The 13,588-nt window shown below is 45.8% G+C and overlaps 1 long non-coding RNA gene across 5 annotated transcripts; it reads left to right on the plus strand.

Moving 5' to 3' along the window:
• The first annotated feature begins 6,688 nt into the window (after positions 1–6,688).
• Positions 6,689–11,197, plus strand: LOC138504187 (uncharacterized). Of its 5 annotated transcripts, none has more exons than XR_011279791.1 (4): positions 6,689–6,740; positions 8,907–9,077; positions 9,945–10,090; positions 10,963–11,197. It is a non-coding gene; the product is annotated as an uncharacterized lncRNA (long non-coding RNA). The 5 variants fall into 5 exon arrangements; XR_011279794.1 differs by having other exon boundaries at positions 6,722–6,736; XR_011279792.1 differs by lacking the exon at positions 6,689–6,740 and adding an exon at positions 6,757–6,895.
• Positions 11,198–13,588: the final 2,391 nt, after the last annotated feature.

The following is a 13,588-nucleotide window of genomic DNA, read 5'->3' on the forward strand; positions in this document are numbered from 1 at the left end:
TTGAAGATTTCAGCCGTATACATTCAGCCTGTGAACAGCAGTAGATGTTGAACCCCCCTTGTATGGGAGAACAGTGGTTAAAAACTTCAGGATTCGACAACAAACGCACGGACACAGTACATACATGGGAACCCATCAGAATTCGCATTTACAAAAACGCAAGGAAAGTACATTTTATAGCTGATTTTGCTAGTTTACAGCACATTTCAATACGTCTAGCGGGTTACGGCTATATGATGAATAATGGGTGTTATAAAGCATTCTGAGCAATGTGTATCTTTTGGAGCTCATTTGTTGATTTGAAGGCAGCGGGAAGAGGAGAGAAGGCATAACACGCTTCTAAACCAGAGATCTGGGAAGCGAGTACTTGCAACGCGAAACTGCAGGGAGCAGGGAAACAAAAGAAGAACGCCTCTGAGGAGGAGCAGCTGGTAGTTAGCCTGCTCTGGAGAGGAGAATGTGATCAACAGGGGAGTGCAGCCTGTAAAGTAGAAGGGACGATGAACACAGAGCGACTGCATTAACAGATGGCAAATACACGTTCCAAAACAGTCAGGAAAGCTGATAATGCCTTGAAGATTTCAGCCGTATACAATCAGCCTGTGAACAGCAGTAGATGTTGACCCCCCCCTTGTATGGGAGAACAGTGGTTAAAAACTTCAGGATTCGACAACAAACGCACGGACACAGTACATACACTGTGTATCTTTTGAAGCTCATTTGTTGATTTGAAGGCAGCAGGAAGAGGAGAGGAGGCAGGGAACACGCGTCTAAACCAGAGAGCTGGGAAGCGAGTACTTGCAACGCGAAACGGTGCAGGGAGCAGGGACAGAAAGGGAGAACTCCACTGAGGAGGAACAGCTGGCAGTTAGCCTTCTATGGAGATGAGAACTTGATCACCACGGGAGAGGATTGTTGAGAGGGTTACAGAGGGGGAGGTCTGAGATCTGAAAATCCTGAGTTTTCCCTGCAGTGAAGAGTTGCAGATCTCGTAAAAGTCCAGGCCAGGAAGCATACAGGTTCATGTTGAATTCTCCAAGTAGGCGGAGTTGAGGGGTAGGAGGCTAGGATGGAGAAGTCCATCCACTGAGAGAGGAAGGGGGTAGGCAATTAGCCACGGTGAGAGATTCGCCAGGAAAGAGAGAATGCATGCAGACAAGGCATTCGTGAGAGGAGTCGGCCTGCAAACCCTGGTCTAAAAGGATGACTTTAGAGATCATCCTGGAGTCATCCGATGATCATTGAACTACATTAGAAGTCATTCCCACATCATCAGGAGTCATCAGGCTGTTAAAGTCATCAGCAAATGTCTCAGAATGGTGGGTGATGATTTGGGGATGAGCTTAGGATGACTTGCTGATGATGCCAGCATCATCCCTATTTTAGGAAACTCTTTGTTCCTGATGACTTTAGGATGACTTGCCGATTACTTCAAGAGCATCACCATGATGATTCGGGGATGATTCTGGGATGACCTGCCGATTACTTCAGGAGCATCAACAGGTTTGTCCCAGATGATTCTGGGATGACCTGCTGATTACTTGAAGAGCAAAAGCATGTTTGTCCCTGATGATATGGGGATGATTCTGGGATGACCTACTGATTACTTCAAGAGCAATTGCCATGAAACATGTTTGTTCTTGATGATTTGGGGATAGCTTACTGATTACTTCAGAGCATCACAGAGTTTGTAGGAAGATTTGCAGACTAATACTGATTGTCATTCAGCTTTTGCTTAGTTGCACTTGTGCTGAATGATTTTCGAATGCTTTGCTAAGCACACCTTTTTGACTATGCTGGCGAAAATGGAAGCCACAGGCCTAAACATAGCATGCACCCCCTGTGTGAGAATCCTTTGCCATCCCAGTCAAAAGCTGGCACCCAGCACCCTCAAAATCCCTAATGTGGCAAGGGTAAAGCTTGAGACTTTGTTCAGCAAAAATGGAAGCCACAGTCCTTAACACAGCATGCACCTCCTCGGTGAGAATCCTTTTCCATCAGTCAAAAGCGAGCACCCAGCACCCTCAAATTCCCCAACGTGGCAGGGGTAAAGCTGGAGACCATGTTGGGTAAAAATGGAAGCCACAGGCCTAAACATAGCAGGCACCCCCTGTGTGAGAATCCTTTGCCATCCCAGTCAAAAGCTGGCACCTAGCACCCTCAAAATCCCCAATGTGGTAAGGGTAAAGCTTGAGATTTTGGTCGGCAAAAATGGAAGCCACATGCCTTAACATAGCATGCACCCCCAGGGTGAGAATCCTTTGCCATCACAGTCAAAAGCAGGCACCCGGCACCCTCAAAATCCACAACGTGGCAGGGGTAAAGCTGGAGACCATGTTGGGGGAAAATGGAAGCCACAGGCCTAAACATAGCATGCCGCCCTGGGTGAGAATCCTTTGCCATCCCAGTCAAAAGCAGGCACCAAGCTATTCTATGTTCGTTGTGGAACAAACTCAAACTTCACCATGCCAGAATAACGCATTTATTTAAGAATACTTTCCTCCCATTGTATTACAACTGGCATATGCAGCATTGCCCTTACCTTATAGCAAATTGTCCACCATCTGGACTGAAAAACCCCACACATGAACCCAGAATGTCCCCTTGTGTGGTTCCTTCACTGGAAAGGGAGATATCCGGACCCTCTGGGAGACAAGGAAACATTTGGGGCAATATCATGACTGAGGCCTTTTTAGAATTGCCTTCCCTGCAAAACAAATCACTCCCAGGGACCTCCAATGTTGTCAGACCAGGGACAGCAAGATCAAAATGATTTTCCCATGATAAGACGCTTTAGGGAAGTGGTGAAATCACTGGAGTCCAGTCTTGCAATTGAAGTACTTAACCACATATCTTCCCAGCTATAGTTTGAGGACATGTTTGGGTTTTGATGGAGATGGCTTAAAACGTATTCAAATCACATGATAAACCAAGCTGACAAACATAAACTTTGTGATAATAAGGTCACCTACTTTTAGTCATTGTTTGACAGAGGCGTGCAGCTGGTTAATGAAGAGGATTTCATTTAACTGGGCTGTTCATAACAGCCTCCCCTTCCAACCTGTTTTGTGCTTCGTGCCCTCTGTTGTTCTCATACCATGTACTGTACCGTGAAATGTAACCTGTGCTGGGTCTACAGACTCTCTGTAACGTTGGTTGCAGTTATTTAGCATTTTAATCTGGTTAAACATTTTGCAGAGTTTAGGTTTCATTTATTTAGCATTTTATCGGTGCAAATTACAAGTCCAACTGCACTTAACTAATTTCTCCAGTAAATAATGCCTAGTCACTAGCGTTCAGGGTATATCAATTTGCAGCAATGGGTAGAAGAAATGGCTACCACCCCAGCCATCCCATCTCCCATTGTGCCACCTGACTCGCTGGACGGTGGCCGCCTCTCTCCTGACTGCCACCCGGTACAGCTGTATCCCTCCTCTGTGCCCCTCTGTATACCACCCCCGGCTGTATATCTATTCTGTTGTTACCTCTAAAAAGTGCTCTGTTATGTATCTGTATTGTTGTATACCTCTGTAAAGTGCTTTGCTGTTTCTCAAAGCTCGGTCAGCGTTTAACAAATTCAATAATAATCAAATAGGATGTAGTCAGACTGCACTCTGTTCAGACGAAATTGGTATGCATTAAATTTGAAAGGATGTTTTGATTTAAAAAAATAAGACTATACAAATCTCATAACACAGTTACAGTTCATTTTCCTTTCATAAAACATATTTGGCAGAAGTTAATAAGTTCCAGGAGTTGAGAGGCCCATTGCAGTAAAAGAGGTACAGGTGCAAATCACATGATAAACCATGTTGACCAACATATCCTTATAGAAATATGTGTAACACAAAAAAGAAAAAGTGCAATTTGAATTGCCCCACCCCATCCTCCTCCCCATTTGCACTGGAAAACTACAAGTACCAGAAGGAAAAGTAATATGAGCCTAATTTCCATGTGGTTTGCAAATGTGCTTTCAAGACACACAACAAAATGTATTTTGTGATAATAAGGTCACCTACTTTTAGTCATTGTTTGACAGTGGCGTGCAGCTGGGTTCTTCTTTCTTTCTTCATTCACATGAGGCTGTATCTTTCTTCTTCCCCGGCTCTCTACTATTATGCCTGCATGCACGTGACGGACTTCGGTGCAAAGGTAAGCCCCTCACCACTGGGCTCCCACGAGAGGTGCGCGTCAGCGCATCGACTTTGTTGAACATTGCAATAATTATGCCTGCATAGACATCTTATCAGCGAGAATGTTTAAACACTGTTGAGCTTTGATAACGCTCTGTTTGTTGCCGCATTGCATTTCACCTGCCTTACGTCCATGGATTTTTGCCATTCTAAGATGGCTGTTTCCAGTGCCTGCACCGGAGTGCTGGGCATGGTGCTGCTGGGGGTATGCCCACTCCTAAGGAACTGTCTATCACGGTACGCTGGTCGCTTGTGTGTCTTTATGCTAAAAGAAAAACCCGCCCCTTGGTCGCCTGTGTGTCTGTATGCTCCCCCCTTGGTCGTCTGTGTGTCCGTATGCTCCCCCCCCCGGTCGCTTGTGTGTCAGTATGCTCCACTTGGTCGCCTGTGTGTCCGTATGCCCCCCCCCCTTGGTCGCCTGTGTGTCCGTATGCTCCCCAACCCCCCCCGATCGCCTGTGTGTCAGTATGCTCACCACCCCTGGCCCCTTGGTCGCGTGTGTGTCTGTATGCTCCCCATCCACTCCCTTTGGTCACATGGCTGTTTGCATGACCCCTCCACCCCCCAGGTGGTCGTGTGGTTGTCGGCTTGTGTGCTCTCAGGGATCTGACTCCGTTTATGTCTGTTGCTGTTTTACTGACTTGCTTCTCAGTAAAAACAACTTACACTAATTGGCAGGCACACATTTTTACAGGAATTATTTGGGATTTTTTGTCAAGCAAGGATTGTTGAGTCTTGAAGTGGAGGATTTATTTAGGATTTTTTTCTACTTGTTTCTCAATAAAACCAATTCAGCAACAGTACACATTTTTACTGCATTTATTTTGGATTCCTTTACAAGCAAGGATACATTGGAAGATTTATTTTTGATTTTTTCCAACTTGCATCTCTGTAAAAACAATCCAGTAACATAGGCACACATTTTTACTGCATTTAAATGTTGGAAACATAATGTCAAACTAGTTTCAATGTTGGTTGCAGTTATTTAGCATTTTAATCTGGCTAAACATTTTGCAGAGTTTAGGTTTCATTTATTTAGCATATTATTGGTGCAAATTACAAGTCCAAATGCACTTAACTAATTTCTCCAGTAAATAATGCCTAGTCGCTAACATTCAGGGTAATCAATTTGCAGCAATGGGTAGAAGAAATGGCTAACACCTCGGCCATCCCATCTCACATCGTGCCACCTGACTCGCTGGACGGTGGCCACCCGTCTCCTGCCTGCCACCCGAGCTGTACCCCCGCTCTCTGTGCCCCTCTGTATACCACCCCCGCCCTATTTGCGGTGTCTCAACCGTTACATGTATTTTACACACTTACTCTGCATGTGCAGACTATTATCATCTCAGAATTTCGAGGGCTCTGAGCGACTGTTGTTTTTCCCCTTGTTCGCACCCTCCTTGAACGCTTTGAAACACTATCCTGTGTATAGGCACTATATAAATAAACAATACAATACAATACAATAGATGGCCGGCCAGATGGAGCTGAAACACTAAATCCCCACTGAAAAGCTACAAATCCTTCTTTGTCATCAAGTGGCTGATGTGGAGAAACCCGTGTTAAAGGGCAACGAGGTAATAAGAACACTTCTGTATAGCCCAGTGGAAGTGGCGGACAGAAGGGCACCAGCAAACGCAGCTTGTAAGGCAAGCGCTGAAAAGCACACATTTAAAGCCGCAGAATGAAAGTAATATAGAAAGGAATATACGTATGTGTTATAAGACTGCTGACTAGCAACATGGGGGCAGTTGCTGGGGGCCCGCTGCATTGGGGAAAGAATTATTTTAGGTGGGTGAACGTGAAAAATAGCAATATTTTTCACTGAAAATCTGGAGTTGCCTATCTAAATATGGAGGGTGGGCATGTATGCATTGTCAGAAAAAAGTGTATAACGACCATAGAAATGGCAGTCATTGCTGAACAAGTGATTTCAACAACAGTCACTCAACCTGTTCAGCTATCTTTTCAGCCTTGTGCCACAATCAAGGGTTAATGTTTAAATTACATTTTTAAAAGTGTACACTGCGAAGACAAAATACTTTGTACGTTTGTTCTAATGTTTGCTTTTAATAAAGGAATCCCTGGGGAAATCCTCCTATAAACTCTAAAAGTATATGAGAAAGAAACACTAGAGAAATACATTGTATACTGGTAGTTTGCAATGACCTGCACATTCTTCTTCACGTAGAAGGCTCACGTTGAACATTATCATTTACAGATGATTCTGCAAAGCATGTCATCTCGACTCAAAATCTTTTCACTTGCCAAGCTGACAGCTGGCTGAGAGCTTTGGAAAGTTACATGCGTTATGCAAACTAATAAGATGTGCTCTGAGCAGACATAGCTTTTCAAAGCTTTCGGGACTCTGTACTCGAGTCGAGCTATAAAGATGCCGCCAGCATTGCCTACAACTCCCAGCATTCTCTGCGTGCGTATGCGCATGCGCCTCCCCACCCGATTCCCAGCATACTTTGCGCGGTTCCGATGGATTTGTAATGAAATGGCGCCAAGCAAGGGGAAATCTCAGCGGCAATTCGGTCGGTATTTTTGTCTTCTTTGGAGCGGTGGATGCTGCCTAATGTTACACGGATTTATGGGATCATCGCTTTCAACAGCGATTGCGAGACTCGGTGTGCCACAGCAACGAGCGAGAGCTCGTGGAGCCTGGAAATGATTTTGGCCAGTGGATGGATGCGGTAACCGTTACCCCTTCATCTGAGAAGGGGGGCCGTTGTTGAGAAGGGGTAGGCAGTTTGGGGAGAAGAGGGACAGTAGGGGAGAGGGGAGTTGGAGAGAAGCGGGATACAGGAGTAATTGGGGGGAAAAAGGAAAGTTTGGGGAGAAGGGCTGGGACATTTATGGGTGTGTTGGTCATTTGGGGGAGAGCAGTTGGGGAACAAGTGGTGGGTCATTTGGTGGGGGTGGGGGCAGTTGGGAGAGAAGTGGTGGGTTAATTAAGTTGGCAAGTGTGGGGGTAGTTGGGGGAGAAGATATGGGCGCTGATGGAAGGGGATCGGCAGTTGGGGGGAGTGGGGGCAATTGAAGAGATTGGGGCAGTTGCAGGCAGAAGGGTGTGGGGGAGGGGATTGGAATGAAGATTTGCAGTGTGGGCAGAGCAAAATCGATCGTACTGGCAACTATAGGAGAGAGGGGCTTGGCTGAGTGTGAAGAGAGTCCTGACCTGGGTTTGGAAGTGAGACATCTGTGGGGTGGTACTATGCTGATGCCCTTGGTGCTGGGGTGGATGTAATGCGGGTACATGTGAGTGTGTGGGAGGGTGTCCCTTGGGGCCAAGTGTGGCGATGGCAGTGGTGTCCCTGGGGGCTGAGTGGTGATGATAGGGAAATATCCTTGGGGCTGAGTGTAGTGATTGGGGGGGGGCGTCCTTGGGGCCGAGTGTAGTGATGGGGCGTGTCCTTGGTGTAGAGTGTAGTGATGGGGGGGCATCCTTGGGGCCAAGTGTGTAGTGATGGGGGGGCATCCTTGGGGCTGAGTGTGGTGATGGGGGCCCATCCTTGGGGCTGAGTGTGGTGATGGGGGTGTCCTTGGGGATGATTGTGGTGATGGGGGGTGTCTTTGGGCCGAGTGTAGTGATGGTGGGCATCCTTGGGGTACAGTGTAGTGATGGGGGCATCCTTGGGGCCAAGTGTAGCGAGGGGCAACTGTCCTTTGGGCTGGGTGGGGTGGTTGGGGGTGCACCTGAGGCTGAGTGTGGGGGAACAGACCTTGGGTATGGGGTTAAGGTGGTAAGTCCAAGGGCGGTTCTATTAAAGGGGAGTGAATTCTTTGATGGGGTGGGGAGCAATTGAGGGAGAAGGGACAATTGGGGGGAATGGAATGGAGCAGTTGAAGGGGCGGGGCAGTTAATGGAGTAACTGCAGTGAAGGGGGATGGGGGTAGTTGGGAGAGACGTGGTGTGTGATAGAAGGGTGTATGAGTCCGATGGGAGAAGTGGGCAGTTAAAGGAAAAGGGGGAATTTTATGGAGAAGGGGTGGGGAGCAATTGAGGCCGAAGGGCCTGGTGGCAGTTGAAGGGGGGGGGCGGTTTCGGGCATTTGTGCAAAATGGGGAGAACAGGATGGGGGCAGATAGGGAGCAGAGGATGTGGCAGTTGGAGAAGTGGTGGGGCATTTGAAGGGAGAAGGTGTGTGGGGCAGTTTGGGGAGAAGGGTGGTGGGTGCAGGTAAGGGTTCTCCCTTACCTGCACCCACCACCCTTCTCCCCAAACATCAGTTGGAGAATGAGATGTGGGGCCAGTAGAGGGGGGAAAAGGCAGTAGGGTCCTGTGGGCAGTTGAGGGTTGAGCATTTGATGGATAAGGGGGTAGTTGGGGTGAACGGTGGCTGGGAGTAGTTGATGGAGAAGGAGGCAGTTGGAGAAGGGGGTGGTGCAGCTGTTGAGGGAGAAAGGGGCAGTTGGGGGGTGGTGGGGTAGTTGATGGAAAAGTATGCACTTGGAGAGGCTGTTAGGAGAGAAGGTGTGCAGTTGAGGGGAAGGGAGCAGGTAGGGGATGAATGAGGTGGGGCATTTCACAGTTAAGGGGCAAAGGGTGGCTTTTTCGGGGGATTGCTCATTCCTCAGGGCTGTCTGTCCTTAACAGGAAGGCACCGAAAAGCGGAAGTTTTACTTTGGTCTCGAGGGATTAGAATGTCTGATCACCGTTTTCAAAACTGAAGATTACTGTTTTTCTGAATCTGGGTCATTCAGTTCAAGAACTACAGCCATGAGATGGAGGTTCAAAGGGCCCCAAAGAAAAAGCAAGAGGCCAAGGCAACGACGAGATAAAGGCACTCTGCACTGAACGTCCGGCTCTTTCTCAAGAAACTTTTCTTCAACCTCCTGGAAAACTGCTACAATCATCTCATATATATTGTGAAGGTGAGTTGGGCCTGTTGGGATTGGAGTACTGTGAGCGTAATGGCAAGGGCAGGAACGGTGAGAGCGCACTGACACATGGGGGCTCACTCTTGCCAACTGAGACTAGCAAGACATAAGCGAAGAGCCCAATGTTGGAGCTCTGTTCCGCACTACACTGGTCACAGCACTGGCTATTCACCTCACAACTTGTCTCAGTGTGAACTAGCTGAAGCAGCAAGTTTGCTGCACCAGTTCTAAATCGAGTGGCTGAAGGCAGACCTGGTTAAGACATTTCTATTACACCAGTAGTGGGTTTACTACTCCAATTAAGTTATTAACGCTCAGAAGACTGCTTTGAAAAAAACACTGGCAGGCACTTTGAGTGCACCGTTTGATGGGATGGCTTGATTAATACGAGCTCAAAGATTTCCCATGAGAAGGTATTTTGGGGCAAGCGCAGGATCTGGGTGTAAATGGCTATGGGGATTAGCATGGCCAGTCAATAAGTGGGCAAATAACCAAACATCTGCATGCTTTGTGTCCCTCCTTTTATGACATTCCCCCCTAGCTGTACTCTATTCCAATAGTTTCAGTGACACCCGATAGCCCTCAACTGACTCACTGGGCAGGGTCAGGGTGCCCATCCGACTTCCTGGTTGGTTCTCAGGTTCTCCTTCCCTGTTACTCCCTGGGCTGGATCTCCACCTGACACCATTGCTCACTGGTAGGGGCAGTGGACCAAGTTGTAATTGTGTCTTCTCCCACTGTTACCGCAGTGTGATATCCTGCGCAATTTGCCTTATTGTTCTTGTCTACGCTGTTAGTTAGTCTGATGGCCAGTAAGTAGGTGCCTTAACTTTTGTTTTTTTGTTTTTTTTTAAATTGTAGAACAGTTACAAGCCACGCAAAGACGCAATCAGTTGGCAATACATCATTTGCAGGCATCACTGTCGGCGCTTACCAGGACCGATTCATTACCAGAATCAGTGGAGAAGTCGTTGGGAATGGACACTGGATCATCCACACAACAGAAGGTGATATTCCCTCATAACAGAACCGTTCCCAATTTAAAAACTGTAGTTAACTTACTTAATTTTGAGAGTACCTTTTCCGCATTGAATGGACACCATATATAGATGGTGGCCGTTACGCGAGAGCTGTTGGTGTATCAATTCGCTACTGCATGAACAAATTCTATTCTAGACTAATAAGCCATTTGTTTCTAATACATTTTAAAACCTGCCCCTCACATTCATTGCACATTGGCCATTCCTGGTTTCCAAGCAGAATAGGGGTAATTAAAGGCAGGGAGTGGGTATTATCTTTGGGGGGTTGTACATTTGTTAGTCCATTCGAGTATGTAACAAATCAGTGATGCAGGAGGCGTTGGGTCACCCATGGAAGCAAGGTGCGCCTTGGCATATCTGGGGTCATGTGTTTCCGGACCTTCTGGTTATGTTAATTAGCAAAGGGTTTAAAAGACTATTTCCCCACATCCACTTATGCTTTCTATTTCTAACTGTGTGATAGTTTCTAATTTAAAAGTCAAACTGTTGTATCTACACAATGAATCTGTCAATCTTGTTTCTGCATGATTGTCCTGTCTCCCATCCCCACCAACTCAGTGCCTGGCTCAACATCTCCTCAAAGACATATTAACCCCTTTGACCATCAAAGACCATAAATCTTCTGAATGCAGCCACAGAAAACCATGATTCATTTTCAGTTCAAATCTATCTTTTAAGCCTGTTTCAACCGTTGTGTACAAATGCATTTAAATGTAGTGACACATTTGTAGGTTGACATTTTAACATTTGTTAATCCTGTATTTATTCTACAATAAGTAATTTAACAATGCCTATTCTGATGTCCATTTATATTCATATATCCTTTCTTTTTTTTGTAGAATTTTTGAGATCTGTCTGCAAGGCTAACAGTTGGCCTACTATGGACGGCCAGGTGATGAGAAGGAAGCTTGCCACCAAAATCTGCAATGCCAGAAGAGGCCTAAAGAAGACACCGCCTTTCGAAATGCAGGATCGATGATTATTTGTTTATATTTTTGCAAACTGATTTATTCTTATAGAATACAGCTATGCCGTTAAACTGCATTTGTTAAATAAAACATTTTTTGAACACTTTCTGAGCCTATGTTTGATTGAAGACCTCTTATAGCCACAGCAATACTATAATAAAATATCAACAATGTATAGCTGCAGTATTTTACTATCATAATAATGTTGGCTGCTCTCAGTGATATTGGCTGAAGTGACTGGCGGCAGTCTGTCATGCAGGTAGACCTTTAACAGATTCTGTTTAGGTCACTGGAAGTGTGTGTTTCAATGCAGTGCTTTGTAATTTTGGGTGTGAGGCCCTGTTGGCTAGAGGTGAGAATTGAAATTAGGGAGTTTACAGGTTGGTTCGTGACATGGGAGGGGGCGGTTGTAGTTTTGTGCACTAAATCAGTGAACTTGGTTAACAACATTTGGGTGCTCTAGCAAAGATGGACAGTGACAGCTGCAAAATTCATTAGATTTATTTCCAGTAAACTATCCATAAGTCTAACGAGTCATTCTAAAGTAATGCCACCAATCTTACTCAAAAGGAATACATCCTTGGGTAATCAAATCCCTTTTCCTAAATGTTTTGGAAGCATCTTGAAATCTTTTAAACTCATCATGGAGTGGTCTGTAAGAATCATTCACAATTCAAAACCCATCCTAAAGTTCTCATGCAACCATCCTGAAGTAATCCCCACCCATCCTGAAGTTGTCATGAAGTCATCCTAGAGTCATCCGAAGTCATCCAGGAGTAATCCCCACTCATCCTGAAGTTGTCATGGAGTCATCCTAGAGTCATCCGAAGTCATCCAGGAGTAATCCCCACTCATCCTGAAGTTGTCATGGAGTCATCCTGGAGTAATCCAAGATCATCACTGGAAGTAATCCAAACTCATCCTGTAGTAGTTTCTGTGATAACTCTAGAGTCATCATCTCATTACATATTTTGGCCTGTTGGAATACTTCGGATGATCTTCCTGAACTATCCATGGATGACTCTAGAATGGAGTCATCGGATGACTCCAGAATGATTCCAGGATGATCTTCCTTTTTGACTTGGGAAGGAAAGCAATTTACTACAGGAATCAAGGATACTCCCCCTCAAGAACGGTTGGATTTGGGCATGGAGAGGAACTCGTCATCAGGGAGGAAAGTGTCAAAGCTTGAGACAGCGCTGGTTCAACCATGTCTCGGTGAGACCAAGAACATCAAGGTCGGGTTCTTCCAGGAAATGGCAGATGTCAGATGAGTGTTTGAAAATGAGAGAGTTGAGAGTGGGGAGGGGTACAAATTAGTAATCCCTGCGGAGGTGTAGAAGGAGCCTGACCTAGGGCAGATGAGGAAGGAGAGAGGAAAGGAAGCAGAAGAAGGGAGAGAAGAGACAGCAGGAGTGCATGATCAATCCGGGAGCTAGGAGTGGTGAGAAGGTTAGACGGGGAGGTCTGAGTCTCAGGATTGGAATGGGAAGTTCGATATCACATGTCATGCTATAGGAAGAGTCTCAGGATTGGAATGGGAAGGAGTTGGATATGACATCTCTTGTTATAGGGAGGGTCAGGTTTGGTATTAGAATCACATCCTTTGGGAAGGGACTCGAGTTTGGTATTTTAAGGAGCGAGATAGTAAATCTCATTCTATTGGAAGGGTCTCGGGTTTGGTATTGGAAGAAATGAGATTTCAAATATCAGGCTGTGGGAATGGTCTCGGGTTTGGTATTGGAAGGGGTGAGAAATCACATTTCATGTTACAGGAAGGGTGACAAGTTTGGAATGGGAAGGAGTTGGATATCACATGAAGGGGCTCAGGTTTGGTATTAGTAGCATAGAGATATCACATCTCGTTATAGGAAGGGTCTCGATTGGAATGGGAAGGAGTTGGATATCACATCTCATGCTATAGGGAGGGTCTCAGGTTTGATATTAGAAGCATTGAAATATCACATCTCATGCTATCGGAAGGGTCTCAGGATTGGAATGCGAAGGAGTTGGATATCACATATGCTAAAGGAAAGGTTTCAGGTTTGGAAGGGGAAGGATTTGGATCTCACATCTCATTTTCAGTACGGGTCTCAGGTTTGGTTTTAGAAGCGTGGAGATATCACATCTCATGGTATAATAAGGGTCTCAGGATTGGAATGGGAAGGAGTTAGATATCACATCTCAAGCTATCTCAGGATTGGAATAGGAAGGAGTTTGATATCACATCTCGAGCTATAGGAAGGGTCTCAGGTTTGGGAAGGGAAGGATTGGGATTTCACATCTCGTTATAGGATGGTTCTCATGTTTGTTTTTAGAAGCATTGAGATATCAAATCTCATGCTATTGGAAGGGTCTCAGGTTTGGAATGGGAAGGAGTTGGATATCGCATCTCATGTTATAGGAAGGATGTCAGGTTTGGTACTAGAAGCATTGAGATATCACATCTCATGCTATAGGAAGGGTCTCAGGATAGGAATGTGAAGGATTTGGATAT

The sequence above is a fragment of the Ambystoma mexicanum genome, chromosome 11, assembly GCF_040938575.1.
Source record: "Ambystoma mexicanum isolate Mex_15411 chromosome 11, UKY_AmexF1_1, whole genome shotgun sequence".
Classification (NCBI taxonomy): Eukaryota; Metazoa; Chordata; class Amphibia; order Caudata; family Ambystomatidae; genus Ambystoma; species Ambystoma mexicanum.